A 21,191-nucleotide genomic window follows, 5' to 3' on the forward strand; every position below is an offset into this window, starting at 1 on the left:
TATTTTATGACAACTCTAAAATTCTGCTTATTCTTTTATGTTTTTTTTGTGCTTCGCTACTTAAGGATATCGTAATCCTTTTTAGTATTTTTTTACTCTTATTCTTACTGCTCTATCTTTCTTAAACCCACTAAAGTTAAAACCAGGGCTCAGCAGCCGCGTGTAAGCCTCAGTGAAATCGTCCTATAGTAACTTTAAAATTCAACTAGAAGTCTAAACCTGTTATGAAACAGTCATTTTTTCGAGAAAATTTTTTTTTGTCACCTAAGCGGGTTTTAATTAAAGGTTCATGCGCGGCTGCCGAGCCCTGCGTAAAACTGCCTCATTTCTGCCCTATTAAAGTGTCCATTACTTTCTATCAATTTATCATGCGCTTTAGTTTAACTTAGTTAAACTACACATAATTCTGCAAATTAGTCCCCTCTTGAACAAGTTAGGATTGTTACAATATTAATGGAAACTAAAACTAAATTTTATATTTTGCGAGAAATTTATTCTTTTATTGGGACTTTTAGACAAGGATTTTGATGACAACTAAACCGATTCAGTTACCAATTTTTGGCCAGATTGACATAGGTATTGGGATGGTTTTAGGCTATTTTTATGCTTTCCCTGCCCCTTTGAATACAATGCACTTGGATGCTAGAGGTGTAGCTCTTATAATTAATAAGATAATTACATGATATAAAATGAATTTTGTGAGTGGTAGGTTCAGCACGGAAACTAAACAAAAGTACATTTTTGTAACACCCTTAATGTTAAACATGACTCCCCCCCCCCCCTCCCAACTCTCACTCCCTGCTATTAGAAGGATGGATCAGATAAAAGGATTTGCCAAGTTAAAGCATAATTATCTGGGATATGGGGATAGACCATGGATATATTTTTATAAATTTCAAATTTTTTCATGTTTCATCATAAAAACAAACATAATTTTTTGGTAGAAAGCTACTTTACAACTGTTTATGTCTGTTTTTCGTTCGTTCTGTAATGACAGGGTGGCCCGATTGGATGGATACAACCCTCTTGGTGTCCAACCCCTTTCTCTCCCCCCCTTGCCAAATGAATACAGTCACCAAAAACAGCCAATGAGAGTGTCAAGTCCAAAAAGTCACACAATCATTGAATTTAAGGGGGTTGTGAAAAAAAATTACTTATCAAGTTTATTAATTATGTATTTATGAGGGTAGACAACTAGAGAATGTATCCACCACCCAACTTACAATTAACACTTCTTTGATTTAAATTTAGGGAGGGTGTCAAGATTTTTGGATGCCCTGGTAAAACCCTGTGCACGCTTCTTATTTGAACATAGAAAAACAAAAATTACATTTTTAAAAAATTAACACTGATTTTAAATTGTTCTCCTTCATCCCCGTTAAAATGATGTGGACTATGTAAAGAGACAGAGAATAAAGCAAATATGTAAGAAGGGTGAATGTTGAGAGAAAGAAAACAAGAGTCGTTTCCCAAAGGTTCTTAATGGATAAGACAATCGATGATAAAATGATGTGCAATGTACGAAATCGATAATGGTATCCCTTCTGAAGATTTTAATTATTTGTCAAAAAGTTTAGAATCACCAAATACCGATTTAATAAAAGTTTTTTTTTTTAACGAATGTGAAAATGTTTTTAGAAAACTTTGGGTACCAGTATAAATTTTAGTCTATTGTCACCTCCCTCCGTGCTTTTTTCCTCTGGATATTAACATAGAACTGGGATTTAGTTAATAGAGAAAAAAGAAGAATTTAACTAGAATATAAGCACAAAATAAATCCACCTTATTAAAGTATACCACAAAATTTAAAAGAACACATTTGAGGAGAATTTTTTGGGGGGAAACAATTTATGTTATGATTATAATATTCATCTGATCTATGGAATAATGATTCCTAGGACAACAAGGTACAATTAAACAGTATCCTGTATTTATGCAATTTTGCAGCAAATCTAAAAACAATTTTGTTAAGACTTATAATATCAGAGTAAAACAATAGAGGGGGATGGGGTTAAATAACTGTATGTCCCCTTCGCAACAACACTGCACCGACTAACAATTGGGTCTTTGAAAATTAACGAATGGCGTCGGGAATTTTAACACTACCAAGTCGCTACAAAAAAAAACAGAATCAATTTGTTAGCAGAAGAAAAAGGTCCTTAATAGGAGGATCCAGGTAGTTGTCTGTCGGAAGACAATTTCTTTTTTTAAACGGAGGGTCCTTTGAAGAGGAAGTAAATCAACAGTATGCATAATAAGATAATTACACATATTTTAACTAAATCATATTTCACTATGTACCGTACTTTCTGTATAAAAACTGTATAGTCTTGAATGGTAAAGTCAGAAAAAAATTTTATGTACCCAAGAAAAATGCATTATTGAAAAAACTTGCATACGATTGACCAGAATTTTGGGGGATAACTAGGTCTTTTTCAAATACGTCTCAAATTTGTAAATAATTTTTCAGAAATATTTATGTTGCTTTAGATTAACAGTTACGTTTTCTGTATGTCTATCTGTACAATACAAAATTGCCAACCACTGGATCGATTAGGTTATCTTTTGCAGAGAATAGTCATTTAGAGCTGGATCAAGGTGTTCTACATAATTAGTTCATAACTAAAAAGATCGAACTAAATGATGCTTAAAGTAAAGTCAATTGATGTTAGCGGTAAAGACACTATTTCAGTATTAAAAATCATTTTCAAACAATTTAGTGATTAGTTTGTTGTAGATTAAAGTTGTTTTTTTGGCTCTAAATATATTACATATTATTCTATTGAATCCACAACTTTGACACTGTTTTATTTTACTACTAGCAATTGCACCCTTAGCATCTAGGAGCTCTGTATTCGAATTAATTGAAAAAGCTGAAAATAGCCCAAAATCACCCTAAGACATATCAAAAAATAAATAAATAGCCTAAAATCATCCTAAGACATATCAAAAAATAAATAAATAGCCTAAAACCATCCAGGGACCTATGTTAAACTTAGAATCGGTTTAGTAGTTTTCGAAATCTTAAGCTACAGACTAAAAAACCTTACTACTTTATATAATAGGATGTCAACCTATAGAAAAGATTCGCATTAAATTTGTTTTTGCAATTATCTATCCCTGGTCATTTCATAACAACCTTACTTTTGAAAGGCCTAGACTTTTTCAAATTGTAAATCAAATAAAATATATAAATTATATATGACTCTTTTTCATACATTCTAAACCAACAGCTTTTACACATGTTTTAAATTCTCTCTTTCTCTCTTTGTCTTTTGAATTTATATACAATACAGTATTATGTAATGTATAAGCAACTTAGCGTTACTTTGACTTAAACAAAACTATCGATGAAAAACTTTTTTCATTACTCTTTCTATAATAGTTTAACAGTTTATCATGATTAAATCCGTCTCTAAACAAATAACATTGAAAAAACATGTAAATATGGTGAAATTCTAGAGGAGCTTGAATCAAAGTAATGTTAAGCAAACTGGATGTTTGGAAGTGATACTCTAAATGTAAATTTTGAATGTTGTAAGATCACAAAATACAGTGGCGACCAACTTGAAATAGACATCCCAATATTGATATCTAATTTCTTCATGTAAAGAGAAGTTTGCGTAATGTCCCAAAACACTTTACTGTTTTCTTATCAACAGCAATATAGATTTTATTTTAACTTTTTATTTGTATAAAAACCCCATTACTTTAACACTACGAGGTCATAACTCTTCTAAGCTAACTTAATTTTTACTTGCAAATCCCAAGTAAGTAAGCAATATTAATACAATGAGCATAAAAGTAATAAAATTTATGAAAAGTTATATTAAAAAGAACATAAAAATGAGGGAGATGAGAGGAGAAGTGGGAAAGAAAACCCCAGAAAAATGACGTCACATGGCTGATTTTTGAGACACTTTGTCACGCTGCAAAGATACATAACCCCTACCAAGGACATCCAAGCTTTTTATTTGGAGAGGAGAACAAAATCTCAAAAAGGGTATAAAACCCAAATTACGGGTTCGAATGGCTTTGAACCGTGGAGCGAAGTGTTTGGCAGGGTAATCACAATTTACACCTCCCATGTGGACGTCCCTGATCCCAAAATGTTAGATTTTAGATAAAGATATAGAAATATATAATATTAAATTTATGATTAGAACAGGACAATGAATCTGGGTTTTCCAAAAAGAAACCATAAAATCCTCTAAATATTATTTTTTTTCATCCAGTGACCACGGTTATGGAAAATCCCCAAGATTATTTTATGAATATTATTACCACGGGGAAGAGGAAAGAAAATTTTAAAAGATTAAAGTCAATCTTAGTTTTAGATTTGCTAGATGAACTTATTTGATGAAGTAATTTACCATGCACAGTTTCAGAAAAAGGTCTTGCAATCAAATGATTGGTTGTTTGACAGGCGTTTGACCATAAAATCATGCACATCATTAATCAAGATTTGGTTCAGTGATGTTTCGTAGTGTATCCTGTCCTCTAAAGGCTATCCGATGCTATATCTATTCTTTTATGGATCTTTCAGTTACTTAACACTAAATTTTTATTCTATGTTTATTATAAATTTTTATGGGTAAAAAGTGTACATTTTACCAAATAACAAAATTGCTAATCCAAATAAAATTAGTCGAGGTAAAGCAAAATAAATTTCTCCATCGAAAAAAAAACTTTCTTTAAAATAAATTTAGATTTTCCTGTAGACAAATTTAGTTTGTTTTACTAGGCTCGAAGCTTCTCTATAGGTATTATTTACTGCTGGCTAAATGGAAGGTCAGTAAAACCCACGACTTCAGTGTAATACGCATCCGGCTTGTCATTGGAGAGGTGACGGGTTCGAAACTCAGCCCAAACCGCAAAACGGAACACTTTTAAAGTTGTACCTACTGCTGCAAAATCAGGCGCCACTCATTTACATGAACTATTGAAAACTTCAAGGCAAAGGGTTCGTGGAAGAGTTAGTTGTCTACAATAGTTGCGATGCAAGTACCTTGGGACCTATCATAAAGGTAAGGCACAACGTTAATTCCAATCGTCCCCAAAGGTATTTATCATGTATAAAGGATTATTATTCATTTTGCAATTAAATTTTTTAAGGACTCTGTAAAATTTTTAGAAAAATAAAAGATGATTAAAAAAGCTAAGAATTATAAAATTATTCCAGTTCCTTTCAGTTGATTAAAATACTAAAATCAAAATTCTGTATTAATTAGATTTTTAAGAATATTACTACGATGGTTTTTTTTTGTATTATATAAAATTTAATCTTCATAGTTTTGAAAGGGTTTTTAACTTATTATTGTTTGTACAAAATAAAATAATAAAACATCCAACAGCAAAAAAATGAAATCCAACATATAAAATGTTTGAGAAATTTTACAATCCCAATTTTATTTTGATCTATGGAAAAGGATTTGAGATTGCATTTATTATACAACATATAGCAGTCCTTTCAATCATATTGACTGGTGTTTTATAATTTCTAAGATTTTGAGGATTTTTCTTTTTATGAAATTAAAATAAAAATCAGACCACAGAATTTACATGACAAAAAAAACTTTATTAAAAATCACCAAAATCTCTTTTGATCAATTCATTTGAAAATGATAGAAAAACTTCCTATTACTTTTACATTGAAAATATGGAGGCTACTTAATCAGTGCATATAAAAAGGATCAATGCCAAAACAGTTTTTACAGACAACCATAAAAACCTGAAGGGAAGCTCTGAAATTTTGAGTTTTTAACAAACATAATTTAAAAGATTCAATTTGACAAACTCTTAATTTTTGAACTAACAACCACTTGAAAAAGAAGAGGCTGGATAGGGTGGTTAGTTTTCATGTGTAATTGTTTTAACTTACATTTTGTTCATTATATTTGTTAAATTGTACAGGATAGCCCTGGAGGGTTAGGGTAATCGTAAGTATAGGGCCTTACGCAGAGGTTAGGCAAAAACAAATTCCCCCTTTCCTCTCTCCTTTTTTAAAATTTATTTAGTTTCTGCGCTCACTAGGTACTTTGTGAAAAAGCACAAAAATATTTTTAGTAGGTTATCTATTTTAGAAATATTCAAAAATTAGAATGCCCTTTCAAATGTGAACTATGATGATAGAAATGGATAGATTTCGCTGCTTTTTTTGTTAAAACTTTCTGAAATGCATCTAGCTTGAAAAAATAAACAGTATTGCGTTTATTTGCTCATGGAAAAGACAGATTGAGAAGTAGGGGCGTTTCCATGAGGGGGTAAGAAGTGGTTAAAAACAGGGAACCTAAGGTATAAACCAATGGCCGATAAATCAATATACATCCCCAACGATGATACACAAAATTACACCTTCTGTAGATTACAATTAGTGGTTGTAACATTTGGACACTTAAATTAATGAACCAACTGATTAAAATCCACTATAAGTTTCCAATGTAAAGCCAACGAATGTCATTATAAAACTTTGGGGACTATTGTAATAAACACACCCAATGTCCCCGCCCTCTCGGAATAAAAAAGGAATTCTTTAGTCGCAATGCTATATAGTATATACTTATATATTGTATCCATTCAATTTGATAATTTAAGAGCTTTGTGCCACAACATCATGGATGGACAAAATATATATCCGTCAATAAAACAAGGATTATTATTTCCATTGCAGTCACAATCCCAGATGCACCACTGGCAATAGATTATAATCCCTTTAAATCAATTCAAAAATTGATAAATTTGTATATCTTGGTTAAACAGATTTAATATATAATGATAATGCTTACATTTTTTTTGTAATTTATTAATTAATTAAATGATGAAAATTAATTAATAAATTACAAAAAAAAAAATGTAAGCATTATCATTATATATTAAATCTGTTTAATTAATTTTCATCATTTAATTAAATGATGAAAATATGGGGGCGCCGTAGCTCTGTGGTACTGCACTGAGTTACGGTGATGAGAATTCGAGTTCAAACCCATGCATGTTGCAATCACAACATGTTGTCTCGAATTCTCCACTGTGTATTCACGCAACCTCCCCCAGTTGCGTTGGAAGGGAGATTGTTAGGTAGTTTGGATGCCTAATAATCAAGTGTATAATACCATCACTTCCCTTAATCCCAGGCTCCTCTGAAGAGAGTGTCATTCATTACGGTGACTTAATCTGGGACACCTGCCATACTCAAAACCGGCGAGGGTGAGGTAATAACGAGGAGCTCTCATGAGACAGCGTGTCAAGTCATACTTGAACGTGGAGCTTAAGCTGGCCCTGGTGGCTATACAAAAGTGTCTCAACATACTCCAGGAGTCTTAGGTCCAAACCCTAAGAAACTATGGCTAATCAAACAACAAACAAACAATGATGAAAATTACTTTTGTAAAATGCGTGTCTTTTATTGAAATCTTAGTAATTGAATTAAAAAATAGAAATTTATCATTTTATTTGTAATACATTTTGAAAGAGACATTTATTTTTTCCTTTTTTGTCTTCTAGGTGCTCTGTATTTGAAGGGTAGGAGAAGGGGCAGAAAAATAGACTAAAAATAATCTAAGACATAAATTTAAAAAAATAAATAACATTAAACCATCCCTGGGCCTATGTAAAGCTTCCCTAAAATGGAGAACTTAATCGGTTCAGTGGTCAGCTAGATCTTTACAGACAAATAAACAACCTTACTACTTTAAATAACAGGACATAAAATATCGTTGCTATTAGTTGTAATGTTGCTGTGCCACTTGCAGACATAATTGTTCTTGTTATCAATACACAGTGAAATACAATTCATATTTTTAGTTCTAAACTGTAGCAATGCATATAGATTGTTTTATATTAAAACATTTTTTATATGTTTTTTTACCAGGGAATTTAGATTATACTAGTTCAAATTGTTACTAACATGTTGTTACCTTCAAAAACTTAAGTTAAATCTTAATTGGTTGGTTCAAACCAACAGTGTACAGACTTTTCAATATATAACAATGGGATTGCATAGGGATTTACATGAATTTATCGTCCATTGTCTTATCCCCTAAGGGCCTAAGATATTTTACCCAATATGAAAATATGCAAATTGAACTATGATGAACATTTTCAGATAAGCGAAGAACCGGTATTACTTTAATTATATCCTATTATATATAGTAAGCATTTTTTGTCTGTCTCGAAGGATCACGCTAACCGCTGAACCGATATTGTTCTCCATTACAGTGAAGCTTCTTAAAGGTCCTGGGAAGGTTTCAAACTATTTTTGGAGAGGGTGTCTTCACCCTCCTCCCCTTAAAAAATATTTTTTAAAAACTCTTTTGAAACAAAAATTTAAAATGGGATGAGGTCGACTTTTCACCCTCCTATCAGTGCCCCTAGAGGCTTCTAAGGGCGTAGCCGCTAGTAGTTGTTATAAATTACTTCGACAATTCCCCTCAAAGTGCTTTTTCGAACACAGAAATCCCTCCCCCACGTTTTTCGTTTTATTTATTTAGGTCAGGTTAGGTTAGGGCACGGCTGATATAGACCCCGCCTGGTAAGAGATCCCACAGGAGTCAGGCATAGAAAAACTAATCATCTAACTTTATTTTCAATTTATAAGGGAAAACACTGATATTTCTAAAATAGCTACGCCATTAATAAAATTAATTTTCCTTGTATACTACAAGCAGGGGTAAGTTTATGAGTAGCTGCGCTAATAAGATTGTTAGATTGCTAAGTAAAGCATGCTATAATAAGCCCATTTGGGTTGGAGCTTGTATATGTAAGTTGATAATGGACAAATAATACGTGGATAAAGTTGTTCTTTAGACATTTTTGGCCAATATACTAGTTTGGCTAGGATAGGGCAATTGACGATAAATCAATGTACATTCCTTATGATGATAAACAAAATTTGTTTAGCTGTAGATTAAAATTATTGGTGGAATTGTTTTAACAACCCAAATAAGATTTAACAAAAGTCCCCAAAGTTGTAAACAAATTATCTATCGTATTTATAAACTTCCGGGTATCAGCATAATTTACAGTCCAATGTCTCCACAATACCTGTTTTGTTTTAAAATCTTTGTCCATTTAATGTTACATTCATTATTTAGGACCATTCATAATGTAGAAAATAAAATTTCCAAATCCAAGGGGATAAAACAAGCAGATAAAGAAAGAGATAAACACGTATTAGAAAAATAGAAAAACAACATTTTTAGCGGATTATAATGGATTAAAATGATATGTTCATTTTGTCCATGTAAGCATCATATAACAAGGATGACAACATCCATAAAAGCGAAGCTCTGAAACGGTAGGACAAACGGACATTAACACTTGTATAATGTCAGAACTGAATAATCAGAATGCGAATGTTTAAGAGTCAAAGCAAAATTGTAAATAAATTTGTTGAAAAACTGCTTGATACAAGATAATGATTATGGACATACTTACATTTTTAGGACTTGATTATAGAGTTGCTTTGCTTATAATATTGTATTTTGTTGTCCCAGGAATCAGTATACCAAAAATCAGACCAATCGGATAATTAGGTCACATACAAATTTGTTGTTTAAAATGTAAAAAAATCAACATGTTTAAAATGGACGTACGGACATTCTGGTAATGATTATAGAGTTGCTACGCTTTGTAACTCGTACCTAACTGTTACAGGAATCACCATGCAAAATTTGAAATCGATAGGACAATTCTAACATAGGCAATTAACGAAAAAAAGCTATTTAAAAAGTAAAAAAAAATCAACTTATTTAAAATGGACGTACGGACATTTTGGTAATGATTATAGAGTTGCTACGCTTTCTAAATCGTACCTAACTACTAAAGGAATCACCATGCAAAATTTGAAATCGATAGGACAATTTTAACATGTCTAAATTAACGAAAAAAGCTAACCGTGACGGACGGACGGACGTACGGACGTACGGACGGACGGACCGACCCTAATTATAGAAAAGCTTCGCTTTTAAAAATACAACTATATATATATATATAAAGCAAGGCTTCTAAAAAAAAACCTGTAAGTCTGTTGCTTAAAATGAAATCATATCAAGCACTCGTGGTGTGAATTAGGAACTTCCACTGGCATTGTTTCTCAAAGAAATATCAAATGGAAGAAAAAAAATCCAGGGAAAAAAAACTGTCAAAGGTATTCGCCATTTCCAAGCGAAAGTGTTCTGTTACCCCCTCCTCCCCCAATTAGGGAAATCATCAAAGAGGGAAGGGGGAGTACCCCCTGAATAAAATTATCATTGGGACTTATTTATCTACTCGTTTTACACAAATGATTAACTAAAACATTGTTCCCCCTTATTCTTCCATCATGTTAAACATTGTTAAAAGCGAAGCTTTTCTATAATTAGGGTCGGTCCGTCCGTCCGTACGTCCGTCCGTCCGTACGTCCGTCCGTACGTCCGTCCGTACGTCCGTCCGTCCGTCACGGATAGCTTTTTTCGTTAATTTAGACATGTTAGAATTGTCCTATCGATTTCAAATTTTGCATGGTGATTCCTTTAGTAGTTAGGTACGATTTAGAAAGCGTAGCAACTCTATAATCATTACCAAAATGTCCGTACGTCCATTTTAAACATGTTGAATTTTTTACTTTTTTAAATAGCTTTTTTCGTTAATTTAGGCATGTTAAAATTGTCCTATCGATTTCAAATTTTGCATAGTGATTCCTATAATAGTTCGGTACGAGTTAGAAAGCGTAGCAACTTTATAATCATTACCAGAATGTCCGTACGTCCATTTTAAACATGTTGATTTTTTTACATTTTTAACAACAAATTTGTATGTGACCTAATTATCCGATTGGTCTGATTTTTGGTATACTGATTCCTGGGACAAAAAAGTACAATATTATAAGCGAAGCAACTCTATAATCAAGTCCTAAAAATGTAAGTATGATTATAATCATTATCCTGTATCAAGCAGTTTTTCAACAAATTTACTTACAATTTTGCTTTGAATCTTATACATTCGCATTCTGATTATTCAGTTATGACATTATACAAGTGTTAATGTCCGTTTGTCCTACCTTTTCAGAGCTTCGCTTTTATGGATGTTGTCATCCTTGTTAAATTATATCTAACTGAGCTTGTCAGTTCTATACTATTTAATTGAAAGGATCGACAACCGTCGTCTTCTGCTGAAATTTTTTTTTTTTGAAAATTGTAATTATTCTGTCTGAATAAATGTATAAGTAAAACTGTAATTTTGAAGTATATGCATATTTTATGAGGGACAAAGAACTACGGGGTTGATTTAAAGGGTCTCCAGTCGGTGTGGGTTCAGTTATTTAACTCCATCCACCTCTATTCTTTAACTTTATTTCTTTCTGTAACCGCAGGACCGATTTAATATTCCCAAACAGTAAGACTTCTCAAAGAAACATTTTAACTGTTTACCTATAAGGTGAAGAAAACTTAACCCTTCCAATAAAAAACTCTCTGGAAAAGTATCTCTTTTATGATCTCCCTTTCCTGTATTCTATAAATTAGCTTGCATTTTTCAGGAAAATTGTGGTTGTACAACCCTTTGGTTACTTGGGTCTCTGAATTAGTTTAATGGAAATGCTTTCTTAATCCCCTTTTCATTCGATTTCATTTCAACATTTATTTGTGTATGCAGTTAGGGAGTTGAATCCATTTTTATAGAAGCAGAACTATAATCTATGATTATGGTTTGGGCCCTCTAAAACTGTAATCTACCCTTCCACTTTCCCCTCTCTTGGTGAAGATATCTTCAACGCCGATACGATTTTTGAAATGTAAGATTCCACTTTTGCCTCTCTTGGTGAAGATATCTTCAACGCCAATACGATTTTTGAAATATAAGATTCCACTTTCAATAGAGGCGAAACTGGAATCATGGTTTACATTTTTAATATCTATGTTTCTGTAATCTTCTATTACTTTTTTAACATCGACATAATAGAAATGTACCATACTATTTTAAAATTATGTCAATTGTGAAAAAAAAGCATAGATTTTATATATAATTTAAACATCGTTGTATATTCTTAATTAAATAAACAAAACATACAAAGAGCGTATATAAAAGATGTTTTGTTTATTTTAAAAAAATACTTTAAAAATTGTATCAAATGAGTATTCAAAATTATTTTAAGAAAGTCATTTATTAATTAATTCAATTGTATATATTTGTAATTTTTTTGTTCAATTTATTTCATCTTAATATTTCCCTAGTAATCTCTCACTTACTCATTTAAAGTATAAAAAAATTTACCATGAAAACAGACAATGCAGCGTTCAAATAAAACCAAGAGACATTTAGAATCCATTGAGAATGAAATTCTAGCTGCTCCTTCTTGGCAGATATTTCATTTTCAAGATTTGAGGTGAAAACACCAAATTCAACGAATATACAAGGCAATTCTACTTTGAATACAGGAAGATAAGATGTGCTTCTGTAAATTGTGCTCAGTATACTTTTAGATACTTTTGTAACAAAAATAAAAACTTATTAATGTGAAATCAATGCAGCAGTTGTGATTTGACTTGAATTTGGTTAACTTGTCTTTGTGTTTTATTTGGTTTCTTTTTGATCTTAAACATTAAGGTATAGAATTCTTAACAATCTAGCTAAGTTATTCGTAGAAATATGTAAAAATTTTGACAGGAAAGAGATAAAATTTGCACTTCTTAAGACAAAGATAGTTTTTTAGAAATCATATGGTTGAAAAATTCCTTTGCTGTATTACTGGAATGATTCATAAATAACAAAAAAAACCAAGGTGTTTATCTGCTAGATTTAAGTTTTAAGTTTATGGATTATAGGACCAGTTTGGCCAAATCGATATCCTTTTTCAATTGTGCTAATATATGACTCTACAGGTTATCTGATTCTTGACTGTAGGATAAATATTTCTATAATTTTCTATATATTTCTAATAAACTGCTAAGTAACAAATTGTAATTAATCTGTTTCTATTAAAATTTTTGAATTAAATTCATTAATAAATGGAAGACCAACTATTAAAGGAACCCTGCAAGAAATACCTCTCTTTAATTGCTAAATGCCTGCCATAAGTAGACCGAATACAAAAATTTGACGCCTCCAGCTTCAAAAATAAAATGTTAAAGAAGCATCAAAATGATTATTTTAGTACAATAAAAATTTTGAAAGTTTTTCATTGCTAATCATAAAATTTTCATTATTAAAATACGTCCTCTGGAAGCAAAATTAATAGCTTATCTTTGTCAATAACTTAGACTGCCAGTAACTGATAACACACAGTGGGATCAAATGACAAATACTTGGACATTAAGAGTAGACAAAAGTAAACTTCAATAAATAGGCTTGTATTTGAAGTAATGGTGTAATTTCTTTTGCTTTAACTCAGAAATAACTTAAATTTTGCCTCTGTTAACTTCTAATTTGCATTTGGTAATTATGTCTAGCTGTTTTGGAGGAGTGAAGCCAACTTATTTTTAAAAAATCTATAAACCTTCATAACTTAGGTTAGGATAGGAATTTTTTAACAAAATCAACGTCTATGTAAATATTTCTTCAATGCAAACAATGTTTGTAAACAAGAATATAGTGGCAGGGGCACCCAGTTCGAGTCCCGGCATTTTTAGGTAGGCCCAGAATAAGTAAAATAGGAGACTTGTAAGGCATGTTTTCAAATATTTTTTTTACAGATATAAACAACAATAACATAAGTTTCAAAACACTTTTGATTTTGTGCAATAAATTTATTCTAAGTGTAGTTATGTTCATTTAAAGTTTGTATAAGAATATACACATAATTACTTATATTATTTTCTCTCAGAAAATGCATATTGCTCTTTCTCTCTCACGCATATATAAGGTTTTGCAAGTATTATAAAAAATCCCCCAAATTGAATTTCTGCTAGATCAAAACCAGTTAGAAATACAAATTTTTAAAGAAAACATGAAATATAGCAAATTTAGTCGCTAAAATAAAAGTATTTATAAAACATCTTTATTTAACGACTCCTTTATCCCTTAAATGTCCATTAAAACCGAGGGAATGGCAAAAATAGTTAAAAAACACGCCATCAGCGGCAAATAACGGCAAAATGGTTCGCCAGAGGCAAATAATGCAGAAGTAAAGAAAGATCCGCCTCCAAAAGTTTTAAAATGTTGTAAAGATGGCTTTGGGCTCTAAAATGACTCCTTCCCCCTCTAACGGGGGAAAATTTGAAATTAACAAGAACGAAATTATTCAAGTCATGAAATAAAAAATGCTTAATTACTCAAATTTTGGGAGGGCGCACATATTGAAAACTGTTTTATACATAATACATGTTGCATATTAATATATTATTGCTAAAACCCTGCCCACCTGGCCGTCTTTGGTTAAAATGGAGAAAACTGATTTTTTTGGGTTAAAAATCATTATTAGGTCCTAGGATAGATAAAAGTCGATTTTAAATTTTTTAGATGTCCCACTTTTGTCAAAAGATCCCACTGTGTAACATTCTTACAATAAAACACCCTTTTTTATAGTGAATATGTCTTTTAAAAATTTGTTTTAAATTGCGTTTGAAAGCGTAAAATCAAAGCGGGAAAAAATGAAACTAATGTAAGTAATACAGATGCTCAGCTGTGATTGGTTGTTCAGCAGACTTAGCATGGACTCAGACTTCTGATTGGCTAGAAATCCTAAAGGCTGGCATTCTCACGCTACATTACTCTCAATACAACGCAAATTAAACTGATTTTTTTTAATGATTTTGACTATAAAGAAAGGTGTTTTTATTGTAAAAATGTTATCAGTTACTGGCATCCTAAGTTTCTCCCAAAAATAAGCTTATAATTTTCTAGGCGACGTATTTTAATAATGAAAATTTTATTATTAGCAGTGAAAAACTTTCAAAATTTTCATTGTACTAAACATATGATTTTAAAATGTCTTTAACTTTTTTGTTTTTGAAGCTGGAGGCTTCAAATTTTTTGTATTGGGTCTACTTGTGGCAGTCTTTCAGCAGTTAAAGTGGTTTATTTCTTGTATGGTTCCTTTAAGGGTATTTATTTGCCTTTGCTACAAGTAACTTTTTCTTATTTAAAGTTCTCTTCTATATTAAACTACTGTAAAGCTTTCTACTTAAAAACAAAAACAGTGTGGGAATATGAATCTAAATATATGGAGGTATAGATTCTTCTAAGTGTGTTCTACTATACTTTCACAAGACTTTAACTGGAATAATTATCCTGAAGCTGGTATGTTTGATGGCAAAAAGCCCCAACCTACAGCATCTATAAGTTCTTGTTCCAGTTATGGTTGAATCAAACAGCAACTTTTGATTTATATTTGATCTAAGTAAGTAATTTATTTTGGTGAATGTCTAAATACAAAGCAATTTGATTGTTTTAGTTCTTCAGACACCCAGAAATTCATTGAAGATCTCAATCATGTAAACATTGCCACAGCACAGCAAAAGCAAGTCTTGTAGTTAAAGACCCCTTTTCTAACATAGTTTTTTTTTCAAAAGGTTTTCATGGTACAACTTTAAAGTTAAAGCTTTCTTTAATAAACATGAATTTCTAGGAGAAACAGAAATTCATTTGGTAATAAAGCTGAGGTTTAAGTCAATTTGGCCTGCAATCTTTCTTTATTGCTGGTAACTTAGATAATGTATGTAATCATGCAATTATACTAAAAGCTAGATGAACTTTTGGGTCTGTCAAAAGTTCCAATTTTTTTTCAAGCTAGCTAGGCAAAATCTTCTACATGGATTCTATCTTATACTTTTTCTTCTTTGAAGCTAATGATGAAAATTATTGCTTATTTGACTTCTATACCAAATCATGCTATTTTTTGATAACTTATTTATAAGCATTCAATCAAGATTACTGCTTATTTTGCTAATAAACAAAATCATGCTTCTTTTTTTGGATAAATTACTTATAAAAGATCTAGGTAACCACTGAACTGATTGGATTCTACTCTTTAGGGTATATACATATTAGTCATGTGGTGGTTTTAAGCTATTTTCTTGGGGGGGTGGGACACTCCCAACCCCCCAAAAAATGAAAATTCCCCCCCCCCCCAAAAAAATAATAATTTTCTTTGGAACACATTAGACTATGAGTAGCACCAGTAGTACTTTTTTTTATTATCTCTTGGGGCAAAGCCCCTAGAGGCTAGGGGCGAAGCTGCTAGTTACATATAAGCAATCAATGAAAATTGTTATTTATTTGGATTATATAACAAATTATGCTATTTTTGATAAATTACTTAAAGGTAAACAAGGTCACTTCAAAATTATATAAGCCATTTTTACTGTAAATGACTGAGTATTTAAAGTGTGCTACCTTTTTATAGGTTTCAATATTATTTGGCCACATTTTGGTCAAAAATGCTTACAAATCAGACCTTTTTCGACCAAAGATACTAAAATGGTTCCTTTACAAGCCCAATCAATCAGTTTTAAGATATCTTTATATTTCAAAGAAAATACCAAAAAAAATTTAGGTGTTTCCTTGGTAATTACTTCTTAGGAATTTTTTTTATCAATTTTAAACCTCATAAGCCTCATTAGTCTAGCATGGCAAATTTTGACTAATAACAATAATATTTGCCTATTTTACAAAATTTTACACTTTTGGGACACCCTGTGCATGTTTTTGAAAAATGATGGTTTTTGCCCATTTTTGGGAGGAAGGAGTCGTTTTAAGGCCATAGACTATTTCTTCATTTTTGTAGAACTTTTCAAGATACATCATTTGTTATTTATGCAAAAAGCGCAAAAACCGAATCGTTTTGCCGTTATTCACTGCCAAAGGTGGAATTTTGTACGTTTTTGCCGTTCCCGAGGATTTAATGCGCATTTTAGGTAGGAAGACGTTGATTTTTCAAGATAACTGTAAAATACTTTTATTTAGGCATTTTATTTTACTAAATTTCATGTAAAGTAAAAATTTTTGTATATCCAAGCCGATTTTTGTCAAAAGGAATTTCAAATGCACATGGTTTATGTTTCTTTTATTACTTATGTTATAGCAATTATTTATATTATATACACTTCAATTTCTTGTTTTAACAATTGAAATCCATCTCGACAAAAAAGGGTTAGCTGCACAAAAAATTTGACTTAATATGAATTTTAGAAAATTAAATTTTCTAAATAAAAGTATTTCAGAGTAATCTTGAAAAATCAACGTCTTCCTACCTAAAATGCGCATTAAATCCTAGGGAACGGCAAAAACGTACAAAATTCCGCCTTTGGCAGTGAATAACGGCAAAACGGTTCGGTTTTTGCGGTTTTTGCATGAATAACAAATGATGTGTCTTGAAAAGTTCTACAAAAATAAAGAAATAGTCTATGGCCCTAAAACGACTCCTTCCTCCCAAGAATGGGCAAAAACCATCATATTTCAAAAACATGCACAGGGTGTCCCAAAAGTGTAAAATTTTGTAAAATAGGCAAATATTATTGTTATTAGTCAAAATCTGTATCTATATGACAGTTTTAAGTAACTTAAAAATAAAAAAAAAATTTTTAAAAAACCAAAAATTTTTTTTCTCTTTTTTTGAAAATACAGGGTGTCCAAAAAATAGGAAAATATTGATCTGGTCAGAAAACACTATGGCCAAACATATTAAGACACATATTAGAGTAATTTGAAAAAAAATAGCCAATTTGGACCAAGTTTTAGCTCTACAGACACAAAAATCACATTTACAGGGTGTCCCAAAGTGAAATTTGACAACCTTAAAGTCCCGGGTGGTCCGAACCGTTATATACCACATATGCACACAGATAAAACACAGGATTTAAGCCAAAAAAAATGATTTTTTTCGGACAGGTATTTTGGGTATTACGCTAGATATCCAAAATACACTTTTTGTTGGACACCCTGTAAAATTAGAGTTTTGGCCAAAATAGCATTATGTGCGCTTTTTACATGAATAAACGATCATTTTAGTGTATAAAATGTATAGATTGGATGTAAGATTGATGAAAAAATTAATTTTTAAAATTGTGAAAAAATAGGTGTTTTTTACATTTTTGTTACCTACCTTCATAGATAGCTAGATATCTAGACATCCAGGGACTCTGAAACTTTTTTTGGGCCATCCAGCATCCTTGAATGACCCAACGGACCAAAATATAGAGTATTAACAAAATCGGAGAGGTAGTGCAGAAAAGTGGTACATTTGGCAAATAATGCACCAATTATAAAATTATAAATCCAACAAATGTTTATAAAACTTTGGGTACTACTGAAATTTAAACCCTCCCTTATTTTGCTGAGAGTGAACATATTAAAAGACATAGTTATAGAAACCTGCAAACCATAAGAGGGATTTTTTAGACATACAGACTTCTACCAACCCTTTTTGTAGAAAACGTCACTTAGAAGCAATAACATTTTGTATGTATCTTATCAATTTATATTGTTACTAGCGGCTTCGCCCCTAGCCTCTAGGGTCTTTGCCCCAAGAGGTTTAATCAAACCAATTTTTCGTATTTTAGATTTAAAAGAAAAGTTAAAAAAAAAATTTTTTGGAGGGGGAAATTTTTTTTTTTTTTGGGGGGGGGGGGGGTTGTCGACCCACTATTTAAATTTTAGTTTTAAAAAGAAAAAAAATATTTTTTTTTTTTTGGGGGGGGGGTGATTTTCATTTTTGGGGGGGTTTGGGGTGTCCCACCCCCAAAGAAAATAGCTTTAAATGGACATTCAAGACTTTCTGATAACGATTACAGGGTGCTACTGTCCTTCTCATTCTGTCTTCTCATGTTATTATAGACAGAATTTATTTGATTTTTCGTCCATTTTTCCCTCCCTGTAGACAACTTTAATTGTACCCAGGGAGGTAGGGAACATTGGACTAAAATTACCTTCTTAGCTGGTCCAAAACCTCTAGGTACTTTAATTCAAGTTTATCGCCACCAGGGATCTAGGGATAAGACAATAGCCGATAAATGGATGTACATTCCCAAAAATACCCCTGCTGTAATTTGCCATCAGTGGTTGAAACATTTCGACACTATACTAAATAAACTAACCAATTAAAATTCAGTAAAAGTCCCCAAAGATGTTAAGCAAACAAAAATGAAAATGTTATTATAAAACTTTGGGAACTAGCAGAAAGAGAGGTGGACAATGGACTGTTTATTACAAGTTTTACGATAACGTTTTCTTATTGGTTGGCTTAACAACTTTGGGGACTTTTATTGGATTTTGAATGGTTAGGTTATTAAGTACTAGCAGCTTCGCCTCTAGCCTCTAGGGGCTTTGCCCCATGAGGTAATTTTAAAAAAATATAAAAAATATAAAAAAAAATTCTGGTGCTGCGCCCATAATTTATGGGCATCACCAGAATTTTTTTTTTTGGGGGGGGGGAATTTTTTGGGGGGGTTGGGGTTGTCCCACCTCCCAAGAAAATAGCTTAAAACCACAACAGGACCAATAGGTATATACCCTGAAGAGTAGAATCTGATCGGTTCAGTTGTTACCGAGATCTTAAGGGATAGATGGATGGACGGACAGACAGACAGGCAGACATCGTTCTACTTTATATTATAGTAGTGGTTAAACCAACCAATCAAAATTCAGTAAAAGTCCCCAAAGTTGTTAAGCCAACGAATAAGAAAATTTATGTTTTGAGATTTCTAATATAAATTTTACTTTAAGATAAACATTTTCTGAAAAAATTGTTCAAGCTTCAAAAATAAGGAAATTACATCCATTTAACATTTTAATTAACCTTAAAAAATAAATTTGTTTAATGAAAGGGTGAAGTAGGCGAAAAATGACTTTGTCCCACTTAAACTCGAAAAATTATTATATAACAGGGAACATGCACAATTTTTTTGCCATCTAACTCTAATAGGAGCCAAGATGATATGTAAGGGGGGTGGGGGGAGCGTTGAACGATTAAGGTCCGGAAATGGGCCTGATAGTTAAGTGTTAGCAACCTTTATTTTTAGGTCCTTTTTTTCTTAAAAACTTCAAACTAATAAAAATATAAAAAAAAACTAACTAATATGTACCATTTCTACTATGTCGATTTAAATATATGATATGTTATCTTGAATGTATCATTCCAGTTTTGTCTCTATTGAAAGTAGAATGATACATTACTATTATGTCGATATAAATAAGGAAATCAATGTTTATGAATACGCTGATATGTAAACATGAATGTATGATTTCAGTTTCGCCTCTATTGAAAGTGGAATCTTATATTTCAAAAATCGTATCAGGGTTGAAGATATCTTCACCAAGAGAGGGGAAAGTGGAAGGGTAGATTACAGTTTTAGAGGGTCCAAATCATAATCATAGATTATAGTTCTGCTTCTATAAAAATTGATTCAACTCCCTAACTGGTATGTGTGTGTGTGTTTGTGTGTTTGTTTTTGTCTTAAGACTCAGACCAATTTAATTTAAATTTCTATTATTAAAATTGAAACGATTAAATTGTACATAACTCACAAAAATATTAAATTTCTTTAAATTACAAAATTTAAGTAAATCTCAAATGATGATAAACAAAATTTCTCCTTCTGTAGAATAAAATTATTGGTAAAAAAGAGTGTAGAAAGCTAGTTTAAACCAACCAATCAATATGATGAAAGTACCCAAAGTTTACAAGCCAATTAACGAAAGAATTTATTTTATTTTATTGTGGGTTCCAGTGTTATTTATTGTGCAATATGCCTACTCTTTTTCAGTCAACTTGGTATCAATTTAATATATTCAAATGATTGAAGTTTAACTGAGGTTATAAGAAAAACCGTCGCTATTCCCCAACCCCTGAAAATAGTGATCCCGCGGATTAGTTCATCTGAAAAAGGATTAAATGTACAACCATGTTTAAAAGGATATGGGATTAAACACTATGGAACAAAATCTATCAAAAGTTCGACAATTTTAGAAAGCAAGAAGTATTCAGCAGTAAGGTATGTTAAAAAAGAAAAAAAAATTTCCAGCATCGAAAAATACGAATATTATGAAGTATTAGATATTTTAAAAATGATAAAATATTTCACTTTTAGGCTTAGAGTTAGTTGTATTTTGAACAATGATGTCTAAGCTAACGAAAATGGAACTGTTTGTGCTTTAAGGATTATTAAGAATACTGAAATATTTCACTGTGAAGAGTTTTAAAGCTCAAAGATTAGTTGTAAAAGGTCAGAAACTACTAAATGTAACTGTTCCTGCTTTCAAACTATTAAAAATTACTAAATGAA

This window comes from Acartia tonsa, chromosome 3 (assembly GCF_053477335.1).
Source record: "Acartia tonsa isolate MP-2025a chromosome 3, ASM5347733v1, whole genome shotgun sequence".
NCBI classification, from domain to species: Eukaryota; Metazoa; Arthropoda; class Copepoda; order Calanoida; family Acartiidae; genus Acartia; species Acartia tonsa.